This window comes from Rattus norvegicus, chromosome 14, assembly GCF_021556685.1.
Source record: "Rattus norvegicus strain SHRSP/BbbUtx chromosome 14, alternate assembly SHRSP_T2T, whole genome shotgun sequence".
NCBI classification, from domain to species: Eukaryota; Metazoa; Chordata; class Mammalia; order Rodentia; family Muridae; genus Rattus; species Rattus norvegicus.
Window position 1 is genome coordinate 10,652,303 of NC_141547.1, and position 16,068 is coordinate 10,668,370.

A 16,068-nucleotide genomic window follows, 5' to 3' on the forward strand; every position below is an offset into this window, starting at 1 on the left:
TCTCTGCCCTCCTCCGTTTCCAATTACCCACTCCCATCCCATCCCCAGCTCCATAGCAGACCACATGTAGGAGATTGCCTTCTCTCCAATTTTACTCCCTATGGACACTGCTAAGTCTCCTTCCTGTGGACCCGTTCAAACTCACACACCCCAATTCTAGCACATTCATATATTGTTAAAATCTGCTCCCAATACCCACAAAGGACTCAGAAGTACTCCCTAATGTTGAAGTAAAAACAAAACAGTGTTTCTTTTATACCTCACCATAGGGCCATATGGCATCTGTGGGATATTTTCATCTCAGTCAGCAAAGCATCTTACCTGCTAAGTTCCACCCCATCTCACACTGTCCATGGCTACTCTCTGAGCCCTGCAGCAATCTCTCTACCCATCTAGTTCCCAATGAAGGTCGCTGCCATGCCAGTTTCATACACATCCCAATTCCATGGTGGGCTTGGTGCATGCTGTCACCACACATTCTCTTGAACTCAATTAAGTCATCACATGAAAGAACACAGCACACAATAACCTCTGATCTAATTGATAAGATATAATTAGCCCATCTAGACAGCACAAAATCCTGTACACAATCATCCCTTAAAAATATTCATATCAACCTATATCTATGTGTAGAGGAGAATCTCAACAACATCCGCCACCAGCCATGTTATCCCAGCTCTTCCTCCCCTGCTTCTCCTCCCTCTCTTTTTCTTTCTAAAACATTTCTCCCACCCATCCTTCCTTCTCATCCAATGAGAGGCCTCATTCTATCCTGTACCTGCCTTCCTGCATAATGACATCAACCTACACCCTAACAGGCAACACATACTACAGCATGTTCCTAAAATCCAGAAACCAAGGATCCAAACAAACAAAGACAAGACCACATATCATTACCTAGAATCACAATCATCCTAAACCTGGATGCCTAGATACCAGTTCAAAAACAATCATTTTCAACCAAGACAATATGCCTCTACCAAAGGCCAGCAACCCCACTACAGTAGGCCATGAGAAATATAATATACTTGAAGCACAGGGCAAGGGCTACAAATTAGCTATTATGAATTTACTTAATGACCTCAAAGATGATGTGAATAAATCCATTAATAAAGTCTGTGAAAATACAAACAATGGGACAAAATGATAAAAATGAAGACAGACAAAATAAACAAAAGCAGTTCAAGACATGATGGCAGAAATAGAAACACTAAAGAAAATCCAAACTCAGATAAATCAGAAATGAAAACTTTAGGAAGTCAAACAGCAACCTTTGAGGTAAGTCTCACCAACAGAGTACAAAAGATAGGAAACATTGAATTGAAGACAAGATAGAAGAAATGAATACTTCAGTCAGAGAAAATGTTAAATCTAAAATAATCCAGGCACAAAATATCCAGGAAATGTTGGAGACTAAGAAAAGGTCAAATCTATGAATAATAGAAAGGGAGGAAGGAGAAGAAACCAACATCAAAGGTACAGAAAATAATTTCAGCAAAATCAAAGAAGAAAAAGTCCTTAAACTCGAAGAAGAGGATGTCTATCAAGGTACAAGAAGCACACAGAATATCAAATAGAATGGAAAAGAAAAGAAATTCTCTTGGCACATAAAAATCAAAAAACTAAACATACAGAATATTAATAGCTGTAAGAGAAAAAGACCAAGTATCATCTATAGGCAGACCCATTAGAATGACACCTAACTATCTCAGTGAAGACATAAAAGCCAGAAGGGTCTTTGCTCATGTTCTACAAACTCTAAGACACTAGAGATGCCAGCCCAGATTACTATACCCAGCAAAACTTTCAATCACCTAAGATAGAGAGAGAAAAACATTTCATGAAAAACAAACAAACAAACAAAATTTAAGCAGTGTCTGTCTCCAAAGCCAGCTCTATATAAGATACTAGAAGGAAAACTGCAACTTAAAGAGGTTAATCACATCCAAGAAAGCACAAGAAACAATCCCAGATCAGCAAATTAAAAGATAGGGGAAGCACACCATAATAACAAAATAAATAACAGTAATAAAAAAAAACACTGCTCATTGATATTTGCGTTCCTTAATTCCTCAACTAAAAGAAACAGATTAATGTATTGGATTTTTTTTTTAAAAAAGGGAAACTTTCTTCTGCCGTGTCCAAGAAACATGCCTCAATAACAAGGATAGACATCTTCTCGGGTTAAAAAAATGGAAAAAGTAGTGCAAGCAAATGGACCCATAAGTAAGCCAGTGAAACTCATTTCAATATCTTACAAAATGTACTTTAAAACAAAACTAATCTGATTAAATAGGGAATTACTTTACATTCTCATCAAAGGAAACCACGAAGAGGAGAATATTACAATTCTAGCCACCTACTCCCCCAATACAAGGACACCCAAGTTTGTAACAGAAGCACTGCTACGGCTAAAATCACATATTGACCCTCATACAGTTAAAGTGGGTGACTTCAGTATGTCACTTTCTCTCACAGGTCACCCAGACAAAAACTAAACAGAGAAATTCTAGAGCTAACTGGCAAATGGACCTAGTAAATATATGCAGAACATTTCATTGAAACACAAAAGAATATACCTTCTTTGCACCAATTTATGAAGCTGTCTCCACAGCTGACCATATACTTTAATATAAAGCAAGTCTTAACAGACACAAGAAAATTAATGTAACACTCTGCATTCTATCCAGCCACCACAGGTTAAAGCTGGACATCAACAACAACATTTTGAAAGCTTACAAACCCATGGAAACAGAACAACTCATTACTAAATGAAAAATGTGTCAAGGTAGAAATTTAGGAGGGAAGAACCTTTTAGAACTGACTGCAAATGTAAACACAACTTACACAAGCCTACGGGACACAATGAAGGCAGCTCACGGCACTAAGAGTCCACATAACAGACTACAGAGAAATCATGTTAATAACTTAATGGCATACTTGAAAAGCTCTAGTACAGAAAGAAGAAATAACACCCCAAAGGAAAAGATGACAAGAAATAAACTCAAGGTTGAAATAAAAAATGAAAACAAAAACTATAAAAGAATCGATGAAATGAAGAATTGTTTTTTTTTTTTGAGAAAATCAGTATGATTGCACTTGGACATATTAACTAAAAGATGGAGAGACAGGATTCAACTTAAGAAAAACAGAGACAAAAAAGAGGATATAGCAACAGATACCAAAGAAATCCAGGGAATAAAAAGGGCATTCTTTAAAATCTGTACTCCACCAAGCTGGATAATCTAAAAGAAATGGATAATTATCTTGACAAAGACCACCTACCCCAAAATTAGATAAGTAATTTAAACAGATCTATAAGACCTAGTGAAATAGGTGTTGTAATTAAAAGCCTACCGACCCAGAACTACCAGGATGATATGGATTCAGTTCACAATTCTGTTGGACTTTCAAAGAAGAACCAATGCCAGCCAATACTTCTCAAATTGTTTTGAAAATAGAAAAAGAATGAACACTGTCTGACTATTTTTTTACAGGGCTGTAATTGCCATGATACCCAAATGACATAAAGATCCAACTAGGGAATTACAGGCCAATTTTCTTTAAGAATATAAATACAAAACTTTCTAATAAATACTCACAAAATAAATCCAAGAACACGTCAAAAAGATCATCCACTGTAACTAAGTAAATCTCATTCCAGAGACTCAGGGATGGGTCAACATATGCAATTGATAAATGTAACCCATATAAACCGAGTGAAAGACAAAAAACACACATTAATCTCACTGATACGGAAAAGGACTTTGGCAAAATCCAACACCCCTTCATGATTAGGGAGAGATTGGGGATACAAGACACGTACTTTAAAATAATAATGGGAGTTTACAGAAAGAACACAGCCAGCATCAACTGAAAGGAAGAGAAACTCAAAGCATATCCACTAAAATGCAGAACAAGACAAGGATGACCACTCTCTCTGTACCTATTTAGTATTAGCACTGGAAGTCTTAGCTAATGTGCTAAGACAACTGAAGGAGATCCAGGGGACACAATTTGGAAGGGAAGAAGCCAAAGTATCTTCATTTGCAGATGATATAATCTTACAGATAAACTCCACCAGGAAACGTCCACAGCTGATAAACACCCATTCAACTGCATACAGAATTAACACAACAAAACATTTGTCCTGTAGACAAATGAACTGAGGAAGAAGCCAGGGAAACAACGCCTTTCACAGTAGCCTCAGTATCTCTGGTTAATTAGAAACAAACAAGCGAAAGACTTCTATGATAAAAGTTTCGTGTCTTTGAAGAAAGAAATTGCAGAAGGTATCAGAAGGTGTAAAGATCATAAACATGGATCAGTAGGATTAATATAGTATGAATGCACATCCAATGAGAAGCAATGTTTCCATAGTATATCATTTATTGTCATCGTCATCATCGTCGTCGTCCTCGTCATCATCTAGATGAATGTTTTTCTAATGAGAGTGAGCAGAAGAGGTGTGGATTTACGTGGGCTTGAAGGTGCAAAGGATCTGGCATGGGAGATGGGAGAGGGGAGTTGTAATCAGAATATATCGTATGAAACGTATCTGTTTTCAAATTAAAAACGAATGATGTAAAAATAAAATTCTTTTCCCATTCGCATTAAGGAAGACGATTTAAAAAGGAATCAGGGGGCTGGGGATTTAGCTCAGCGGTAGAGCGCTTGCCTAGGAAGCGCAAGGTCCTGGGTTCGGTCCCCAGCTCCGGAAAAAAAGAACCTAAATAAATAAATAAATAAATAAATAAATAAATAAAAAAGGAATCAGGCAAGCCATCTCATTTTCAAATAGCGCCAAAACAGAAATTATTTGAGAATCAATGTAAATGAAGAGGTTGAAGAACTGTACAAGAAAAGCTACAGAACCCAAACTGAGGACAACACAAGTACACGGAAAGATAACCTGTGCTCGAGAACTGCTTGAAATGCCCCTAGTGATAGAAGCTACCCATGGTTTCTCTGCAACCCCCCCCCCCCCCATTGAAATCCTAAAGGGATTTTCCTCAGAAAGAGATAAGAAAATGCTTCAACTCACAGGGAACTATAGAAGACTTGAGCAAGGAAGTCTTAAGAAAGAAGAAAAAAATAAAAATCAAAGTAGCAGACTTTTGACTTTCAGAACCTCGTGCAGTCACATGGCTTACGGTGTATGCAAGCAGACACATTGATTGACGGAACCAAATAGGAAGCCTTAATAAACCACACCCACCAATCATCAATATTTAATAAGGGTGCCGATAATGCTTGGTCTGGAAGGATAGTTTCTTCAGCAAATTGCATTGGAAGTGCTAGACATCTGTGTCCAAAATTAGCTGCATTTTACCGCAAACACAAAAATAAACTCAAAATGAATTAAAGATTTAAGCAAGACCTGAAGCCATGTACATCCTTAAATGAGCACATAAGGAAAAGATTCAAGTAATGTGCCATCAAACTGAAAGCTTCCGAATGCTGCACACACAGTGGGGTGGGAGAGCAGCTCAGAATTGGGGAGAAATATTTGGAACTGCATATATGGTAGTGGGGTGCTATTCAAGATATCCGAACCAGGGTTCTCAACTTTCCTAATACTGGAACCCTTTAATACAATTCTTCACGTTATGGTGACCCCCCCAGCCATAAAATTATTTTTGTTGCTACTTCATAATAGTAATTTTGCTACTGTCATAAATTGTAATGTAAATATTTGCATTTTCTTGTGGTCTTAGAGACCCACAGATTGAGAACCACTGGTCTAATGGATTCAAGCTTAATAGTGCGGTGACACTAACATGTCTCCTCAATAGATATGTACTCATGTCATGTCTGTCTTTCACAGCGGTACTCAGAATGGTGAAGTTCTCACCTTGCTCATTGTTGAACTTCCCCGAATATTTTTAAGTCTAGTTGTCCCAAGCAAAAGTGGGCCAGCAAACTTACTTCCTACTTTCACACAGGGCTTACTGATAGTCCTGCCTATGTAGTTTCTGTTCATACATATAGTATGCAAATAAGAAAATGAGCACATGATAGATTTTAATAGATTTTAATGTTTAACACAGTATTGTCTTCTCAGGGAATATAGTCATGGCCAACCCGATTTCCCAGGCCAATCTTAAGACGCTGTGCTACTCATGTGCCAAATGATTGGTTTCTTGGCCAAGCCTGCCTTTAACCTCTTGATTATTCTAAAAGGAATTCATGTAAACATGAATTCAGGGATCCCTGTATCACTTGTTATGAAGTTGAGTTCTTTGGCTCAAGTACCGTTTAGATGTATTGTAGGATGATGTCATTATGCAGGTGAAGGCAGGTACAAGATAGAACGAGGCCTGTCATTGGGCGAGAAGGAAGGATGGGTGGGAGAAAAGCTTTAGAGAGAAGGAGATTGGAACTGAGGAGAAGACGGAGAAGCAGCAGAGAGAACACAGAGGTGGATGTTAAGATTCCTCTCTGTACATGTACAGGTTGTTATGAATACTTTTAAGGGATGGATGTGTACAGGGCTCTGTATGTCCAGGTGGGCAATTATATCTTATCAGTTGGATCAGAGGTTATTGTGTTGTGTGTTCTTTCATGTGGCGATTTAAGTTCAAAAGAGTATGTGGTGGTTGGAGACACTAAGCCACCATGGAATTGGGATGTGTATGTCTGGCATGGTGGCAACCTCTCTTGGGAACTAGATGGGTAGAGAGATTATTGCCAGGCTCAAAGAGAAGCCATCAGCAGTGTGATATGGGATAGAGCAAAGCGGGTGAGAGGCTTTGCTGACTCAGATGAAAATATCTACCAGATACCTTGGGGCACTATGGTGCTGGACCGAGTGTGGGGTAAAAGACGCAATTTTATTTTAATTTGTACAGCAACAATGTGTTATTAGAAATTTAATAATGTTGTGATATAAAAGTGTAAAATTTTTTCAATTCTAAGTCAGAAATAGGGTAACTTGATGGAGCCTAGACAATCTGCTTTTATACAGGTGACTGCTCAGGGCTGGAAGTGAAGGCCCATGCTCTCCCGGACCTTCTGTCTGTCACATTTCACTCGTGATTGGAGTTCGTAGCTCTGCATGATTGTTTTTCTTATTCTGAGAACAAGCCACACAGCAGAGAGACAGAGAGGAACATATTTTGTCAGCATCTGAGCACCACTGCAAAGCTTCACTGAAGACCTTCACCAACGAATAATTATCTCATGGTAAAGAAACCCAACCCTGTTGAACCAGGGCATCACTGTTTCACGCAAAAGCATGAACTGTGTTTGTCTCCATCTAATAACTGGACTCCCTCTAGTGGTACAAGAGAAAGCTAAGGTCTGGCTGCTCAGACACAGAGACTTCCAACCAAAGTAAACAGACTGGAGGGTGGTAAGAGTCCACTGCTGTTGTTGGAAGATCCGTGAGATGAACTAAATAACAGGATTTCAAACTTCCACACGAGGAGCTCCGACACCTCTCTTTTGTGACTGCTTTTGCTGACTTAAGCCTGCCCCATAGGAACAGCTGTTGTGAGGGGAGACTTTATTGTTGTTTGAATCCAGGAAGAATCATGAAGTGAATACAGGTGAACGTCAGGAGAAATGTCTACTGTTTGATCAAAGGCCCGGTCCGTTAATCGACGGGTGTGTGGGACAGGTCCAGGTCCCTGCTGTTAGAACTGTAAAGGCAAAGAACAAAGTTTTCTTCCTCTCCATCACTTAGTAACTGCCAAGTGCTGTACTAGGTGCATTGTGGGGCACCATGGGTTTACAGTTCAAGGGAATAGATAAAATTTTAATGTAAATATCTAAAACACATTAGAGGAAGTATTAAATTTCATAGCCAGATGGCCACAGGAGTTACTCCTAGAGCACTAAGGATGAAGTATTTACTTTTAGTGGTAGAATGATGAGACACCCTTCATACTGATCTGTAGCAGTGACTAATCTATTTGTATCCATGCCTGTGTCTATAACTTGTCTATGAGTGTATATACATATATAGGTATACGTATAAAATCAATAAGAGAAAAACCTAGTGCCCATAAAAAATTAGCTGGCCTCTTGGGAGCAATAGTTTTAACAAACAAAGAATTCTTATGTATGAAAACAAAAATACCAATCTCTTACTAACAATAAAAGAACTACAGATAATAATGTATATAGCAAATGCATTTCAGTTTACTAGAAATTACATAAATTAAGTATACTAATTAGTTAAATTAGTTTTAGTTACTATTTAACTATTCAGTTAAGTTAACCAAGTGCTGTTGATAGAGGGAACAACAAAGGGGTTCAATCTCTTCAGACCACAGAAGGTCTAGTTCACCAGTGAAAAATGCTCTTTTTGGACCCGCTAGGCACTGTAGTGAGGTTCCACACCTTAGGGGATAAGAAAGAAACATGTACAGACAGGAAGCCTCACTCAGAGGGACATACCAACACATCTCCATGGTAAGAGCACACACCCCCGTCTACATTCTAAACATGTACGTACAGGCTCCATAGGGCCCGGTGTTATTCAGGTTCAAGTGTAAGAGCTGAGAAAATGACTAAGGATCGCTGCCCCTACATAAGGAGAGGGTAGAGAAGGCACAGGAACCCATGGGCCTTCTCTCTCTACACCCGAAGTCTCTCTGATTCCATCCTGTCGTCCCAATCAATATACTAAGCTCTCGACTTCTCCGAGATGGGATTCTCTGTTCTTAATCTTGTGGCCAAAGTTACTGTAGTGGAGCCAGGCAGGATTGTTCTGGAATCCTAGTGTTAGCATTAGCCTTATGGCATTATGTCATTCTACTTAAGAAACAGACAGGATGGTTTAAGTATAATGCCTAGCACAGAGCCAGTGTTTCGGAATTGAAAAAATCAAACCATTCTCTGTATTGAAGTGAAGCAAGAACCATCCTCTATTAATCAGACGTTGGCTGGCTATATGATTTATTAAACAAATAAGATCATTTTTGACAGTGAACGTGTGTTCGCTTTAGTTATGCCAAGGCACAAATGAAATCTGGAACCGTCTCTGGGAAAGTTAAAATGGTCACGCTGGTTAGAAGATTATTAACGTAATGCCTTCAATAGTATGCGTATTTACAATGGCTGGTGCTTTAAGGTCAGATTGAATCTGGACAGTTTACTTAGGAGCAATGGTTTGGGAGACTCTGATAACTTTCTGAGTATGTGTATATTATACCACATCCCTGGGGCCTAGAATATTGTACATGATAAATAAACGTTTAGTGAATCCGTGTCCAGATGTCCCCAAACAATTTGTTCCAGCCGCCAGGAAATCAAGGAGGCAACTACTCCAACAGTCAGTCTAAGACAGCAACAGCCATCTCTACTGTCCAGGTGGGAAGGATAGCGTTTGCAGATTGCAATTCTCTACACAACATCCTGAGACTTTTTGAGGAAAGTAGAAAAACACTTGGCTTTCTTGGTTCTCTGTGGACTCTGTCTGCCTGCTGAGTCACATGTTGAATCTACTAGACAATGACCCTTTTAGGGCAGGCACCACCAGGGACTCCTTTGTGTTTGTATCCCGAGAGAGCACACAGCAGAGAGCCCAATAAATACTTGCAGAGTTAAGAAATAGTAATAATGAAATAATTGTAAAAATATAAACAATCAAAAAATAAAAGGCACACTGTAGTTTGCCATACGGTTTTAGAAATTTCATTTACCTTTGGGGCTCAACTTCATAGCCATAGGAAGATAGGTAATAAAACCCCCTGCATTTCAGTCGGCATCATAAGTCATACACATTACTAAGAGAGTACGTTTCTATCTCACCGTGTGCTTCATGCTGTTAAATTTGGGTCTGGAAGAATCATAGCTTAAATATAAATTTTGTGAAGGCATCTAAGTCTTATAATCCAGCACTGTAATGGCTAAACTCAACATTGTGAAAAAAATGAGTGTTGCCTACTGTCCAATGCATGAAAGACATCACCATCACATAGTTCATGTGTAAGATTACTTCAAGGATTTAGCATTCTGTTATTTTTTAGTAATGTTTTGTTTGATAATATCATAACACCGGAAGCATATTGTGGTTCCAAGTTCTATGATTTTTAAATTTCTAATTAAGTTGATAATGCTCATAAGATAAAAACATAGCATTCACATTCCTACTCACAATGAGGAAAAGAGAAAACCTTATGTGGTTCAGACTATTGGGCATGATAGAGAATTGGTAGATTAAATAAACAGAAATTGATACATGTTAAAAGCTACCTACTGATACAACACGCTTTCATAAACACAAAATGCACACCAATAAGAATAAATGATGGGTTGTTGTCATGTCTTCCTGAATTATTGTGAATGGCATTGGTTTCTTACCATGATATTTGGGTTCTCATGGAGGCTCATTATCTGGCTGATTCAAGAGGACTCTGATAGTCCAAAAGCTTCCACTCTTTCTCCACCAGAAAATCAGAATGTAAGTGCATCAGCCAAGATTGAAGGGATTGAATGAAAACTTGTCAAGAGTGGGACGATGCCTCTGGTAGCTGTGTGCTTGACTACATTTGGGAATGAAGGACCCACCTAGAAAGAAACACTAGACAAAGAGCCATCAGCACATTCTAAGCCAAGGAAGAAGTCAGAACATCTTGAAGTTGGTTGTTATCTTTAGAAGAGTTTCATTTTTTTTCCTCTTTAGAAAAAAAATTATCCTACAAAATGCAAGTTTCCTTATGTCATTTGCATACACATTTGCATATTGTTTGATCCCTTTGACCTCCTCCCTCCATTTCATGACCTTACCTCCAATCCTCACTCTACTTTTCTGCCCTCAGTGGTCCCCCTTGCACTTTCATGACCTTTGTGTCCTAGTGCCTGCCCTCCCCACGTGCCTCCTTTAAGCTCTCCTTGTCTGTCTCTCATAGGCCCTTCCCACACTTACTCCACTTACATATCTAACCATTTAGAAACTAGGATGCACATGAGGAAGCACATGTGGCGTTTGTCTTTTGGACCCTGGGTTCTCTCACTTAATATTTTCTAGTTCCATCAATTTTCCTGAAATTTACATAACTCCTTATTTCTTCAAAGCTGAAATTCCATTATTCGTTTGTATTACACTTTCATTATCCACTCACCTGTCAATGAATCTAGGACATCCCCTTTTCACAGTTGTAAAACGAGAGGCAGTAAACACGTGGGTGTGCGAGCACCTCTGTAGCAGGGTGTATTGCATTTCTAGCCTTTAGAGCTGCTTCCCATTGATTTACATGTAGCCCCACCAGACTGCCCTCCAACCACAGAGAATGATTTCCCTCTCCTCACACCCCTGCCAGCACTTATCCTTTGGGAGGACAGAGTCCCAAGGTATTTTTACCTGAGTTTTTCTGATTGACAGTGCCTTTAATTAATTAAAAATATCTTTGATCATTTACATTTCCTCTTTCATCCTTCCATGTATTGATTAGCAGTTTTTCTTTCTTTCTCTTTCTTTTCTGTTGGCTTCCCCCACCCCCACCAGGTCTTTACATATTCTAGATGCTAACTCTCAGATAAAGAGCTAGGAAAGAGTGTCTCTCATTGTGTAGGGCATTTACTCTACTGATAATCTCTTTCGCTGTCCAGAATGTTTTTACATTTCATATAACCCCACTTGTCAATTTCTGGGGCTATTCCCTATGCTGTTCATTAGCCACACCTGCGGTGGTTTGAATGAGAGTGGCACTGCTAGGAGGTGTGGCCTTGTTGGAGAAAGTGTGTCCATGTCGGGGTGGGTTCTGGAGGCCTCCTCCTATGCTCAAGCTCACCCAGTATTAAAGATCCAGTTTCTCCCCACTGCTTTTGAATCAAGATGCCGAACTCTCAGCGCCTTCTCCATCACCATGTCTGCTTGCGTGCTGCCATGCTTCCTGCTATGGTGATAATAGACTAAACCTCTAAACTGTAAGCCACCCCCAGTGAAATGTTGTCCTTTATAAGAGTTGCCTTGGTCATGGTGTCTCTTCATAGCAATGGAAACACTAACTAAGACAACACCTGTATTCCAAAGTGCTTTTCCCATGACTTCCTTTTGCACTTTCAGCATGTTAGACCTCAAATTAAGGGATCTGTGGTCTACTTAAATTTATTTTCATTCAGGTCCCGTTGGTCTACACATCTGTTTTTGTGTCAATCACAATTACCTTTGTCATTTCAGTTTTGTAGCATAATTAAACAATCCTAAGAATCCAGGGGATAGAGGAAGGAGCTGAGAAAATAAAATGCCTTTGTCAGCCTATCTAAACTTAGAGAGAGAAATAGACATTAAAACACAGAAAGCATTTTAGATGCAAAGCAAACATGAGAAGAAAAGAATCTCTATATCATATCATAGTAGAGTTGTCAAAAATACAAAACAAAGCAAAAATATTTAAAGCTGTAAAAGTGAAATACCAACTAGCATACAGTGATCAAAATGCTAAAATAACATTAGTTATTAATTATCTAACACTAAAAGCCAGAAATCATATACTTTAAAGCTTTTGAAATTAACTGTCAGCTAAGATTGATGCACCCAACAAGATTATCTATTAAAATAGATGGGGAAATTGGAATGTTTTAAGATAAATACAACTTAGGGCAATTCATGACAGTTGAGACAGCACTTCAGAAAATGCATAGCAGAATTCTATGTACAAGGGAAGAAAAATAATGGTTTAAGACACAAGAATGCAGGAAAGAATACATTCATGAGAGCAATAGACAGTAAGAGGAGGACAGGGAAGAAAACAATCAGGTCCAGCACAGCAAACTAGGAAACATCCAGCACTATTAAGAGGGAAAAGAAAGTCTACTAACTAATCAATCAGAGAATGATCTACCAGCTAACCAATCAGAGAAAGAGATATCAACTAATCAATCAGAGAATGATCTACCAGTTAACCAATCAGAGGAAGATCTACTAGCTAACCAATCAGAGGAAGATCTACCAACTAATCAATCAGAGAGTGGTCTACCAGCTAACAAATCGGAGAAAGATCTACCAGCTAACAAATCAGAGAAAGATCTACCAGCTAATCAACCAGAGAAAGATCTACCAGCTAACCAATCAGAGAAAGAGCTACCAGCTAACCAATCAGAGAAAGAGCTACCAGCTAACCAGTCAGAGAATGATCTACCAGCTATCCAATCAGAGAAAGAGCTGCCAGATAACCAATCAGAGAAAGAGCTGCCAGCTAACCAATCAGAGAAAGAGCTGCCAGCTAACCAGTCAGAGAATGATCTATCAGCTAACCAATCAGAGAAAGAGCTGCCAGATAACCAATCAGAGAGAGAGCTGCCAGCTAACCAATCAGAGAAAGAGCTTCCAGTTAACCAATCAGAGAAAGATCTACCAGCTAACCAATCAAAATGATAAAGAACATAACAAACTGCAGCCGATGTCTTCTGTTTACTTCCCTTGCCTTCCCAAGCACACTATGAAGACACCTCAACTTTGACATTTTACATTTACAAATCTATCTAGCTCCCCTCATTGCTCAGTATTTCCATATCAAACATCTTATTTATGTTTCTGAAATTTCACTCAAGACTCTAGTGGGAATACCGATAAATGAATCTTACTATATTATACATATTGTGAAAACAACTAAGACCTAGCCCATGGTGTAGGAATCCTGTGAGTTTCATTCTCAGTGACAGATACAGAAACAGTTTCAGTCAGCTGTCTTGTATGTTTTGTGCCTTTAAAAAGTTGTGTTGTTTTTTAAGAATATAGAGGAATGTAAGTCCTCGGAAAGCAGAAAGTAACTCTATCTCTGGGTAACTGAAGCTCAAGACTCCCCTTGTAAATCTGCGGCTTTCTGGGCAAACATTCAACCTCGCATGGAGAACCAGCTGGAGAGTTTAAAATGAACTGTCTTTGTTTAGTTTAGACTCATGATGTTCTATTTCTGCCTGGGAAATAGTTACCTTTCTGACCAAACTATTTGTAAGTGTTTATTATGTGTTTTGATATCCCCAAAAGAAGTAGATGAAAATTTGGGGGAACATTTCCCAGTTTTGTAAAATATACACTGAAATTGTATTTTACGTAATAATTTTACATACATAGGAATGCATATAGTATGATTTTTCTTGTACAACCTTTTACACTGTTGTGGCTAGCACCTTTGTGTTGTCCAGCCATTTGCCTGGATAACTAAGTTGAGATGGTATCAAAAATGGATTGAAATAACTGCTGATGAAAACCAGAGCAAAGTGATTTAATATTGGTTATCTATCTCTCTGCCTATTTACCTGCACGTATCATTTTTAAGACAGTATCTCAAGTAGCCCAGGCTGGCCTCAAACTCTCTATAGAATGAAGCATGACCTAGACCTGTCTGTCACTAGCCCTAGGGGGATAAGATTACAGAGTCTGGCCACCACAACTGGATTATATACATTCTCTTGTTGTTGTTATATTTCTTCTTGTTGTTGTTTTGACACAGGCCACTGTTTCGTGGCTCTGATTGTCTGTAAATTCCCTATGTGCACCAGATGAACTTGAACTCACGGCAGTCTTCCTGCCTTGGTTCCCCTAGTCCTGCTATTACAGATAGCATATATCTATGAATTGAAGTCATATATGTAATGATAAGTATGCCGAATGGTGAGATGTCCTTTATTCTGCCTTAGGAAACTGATTAAGTCAGTTGCATACACTATCACATTAAACCTCATCAAAACCACATGAGGCAGGCATTTAAAATAACATTTTTAATCAATTCTTTGAGAATTTCATACCCTTAGTTTGATAATGGTCACTCTCTACCTCCCACCAACTCCTCACAAATTTAACTCCACCTTACCACTTTAGTCACCATACAGAAGCAACCTACTGGTTAGTTAGAAAACTAACTCTGCCCCTTTCAGAAACTATCGATTGCCATTAACTCCTCAGCTAGGGATGGGACTTCATGCTTGCCCACCCCTGGCCCATGCTGGGATTTGGTCTGGCTCTGGCTTGCACAGGTCTTATACATGCTATCCTTAATATTGTAAGGTTATGCCTACAATTGTCCTATTGTGTCCTGAGGACACTGTCTCACTGTCATCGTCCGCCTCTCACCATCTTTTCTGCCCTCTTCTGTGATGATTCCTGAGGAGAGGGGTAGGATACAGATGTCCCATTTAGGGCTGAGCAGGCTGAAGCTTATTCTATGCACAGCGGTCAGTCGTGTGTCCCTTCTGTTAATCACCAGCCGTTACGAGCTGAAGCTTCTCTAATGGTGTTTGAGAGATGGTTGAATCTAGAGGTACAGCAGTAAGTCATTAGGACCTGGGTTCATACTATGTCCGTTTAGCAGAAGGATAGCACTAGGTTCTTTCCTAACCCTCACGGCCTGTCTCGCCTCACGTTCTCGGCCCTGATAGTGGTGCCAGGTAAGGGCCTTCTTGTGAATCAGGCCTTCAATCCAATCACAAAGTGCTCGGTGACTCCCGTAATATTTGTGACACTGTTGTCCAGGTGACCTATTTTGCCGGGCTAGTCTTTATTGTAGCTCCACAGGGTCCACAGCTGGATTATAGTGATGAATAGCTTTTTACTTTGGATGTGTGCCTGGCAACTTCCAGCACTACGAAAGCTGGGATGAACCTTCCAGGTAGGTACCAGCTTGACTTCTCCATGTTTTATGATTCAAGTGTTTGGTATCACCAGCAATGGGGTCTTGTCGTCAAGTTCTGAAGGGCAAACAAGAGCAATAATAGTGTAATTTAGGGGCATTTATGAGTCCCCAGTGACCTACGTTTGTTACCAAAAGAGGTAATCCACCTCTACCACTAGACTGTACTTTCTGGCATTGGTATTATACTTCTGTTATTTTGCAGAAGTATATATATATATATACTTGTTATATATATATAATTCCACCTATCTTTCAATGAAGAAAAGCAAGGTCTTTTCTCCCAAGAATTCCTGTGTTTTTCAAATTGCATTTTGTAATCTATGCTATGGAACACTGTTTTTTTTTATTTTTGTGTACTTTTACATATGCATTTCACAGAAATACACACACACACGCACACACACACACACACACACACACACACACACGCACACACACACAGAGTTTAGAATGCTTTTATAACCATAGGCTTTCATATGAGGTT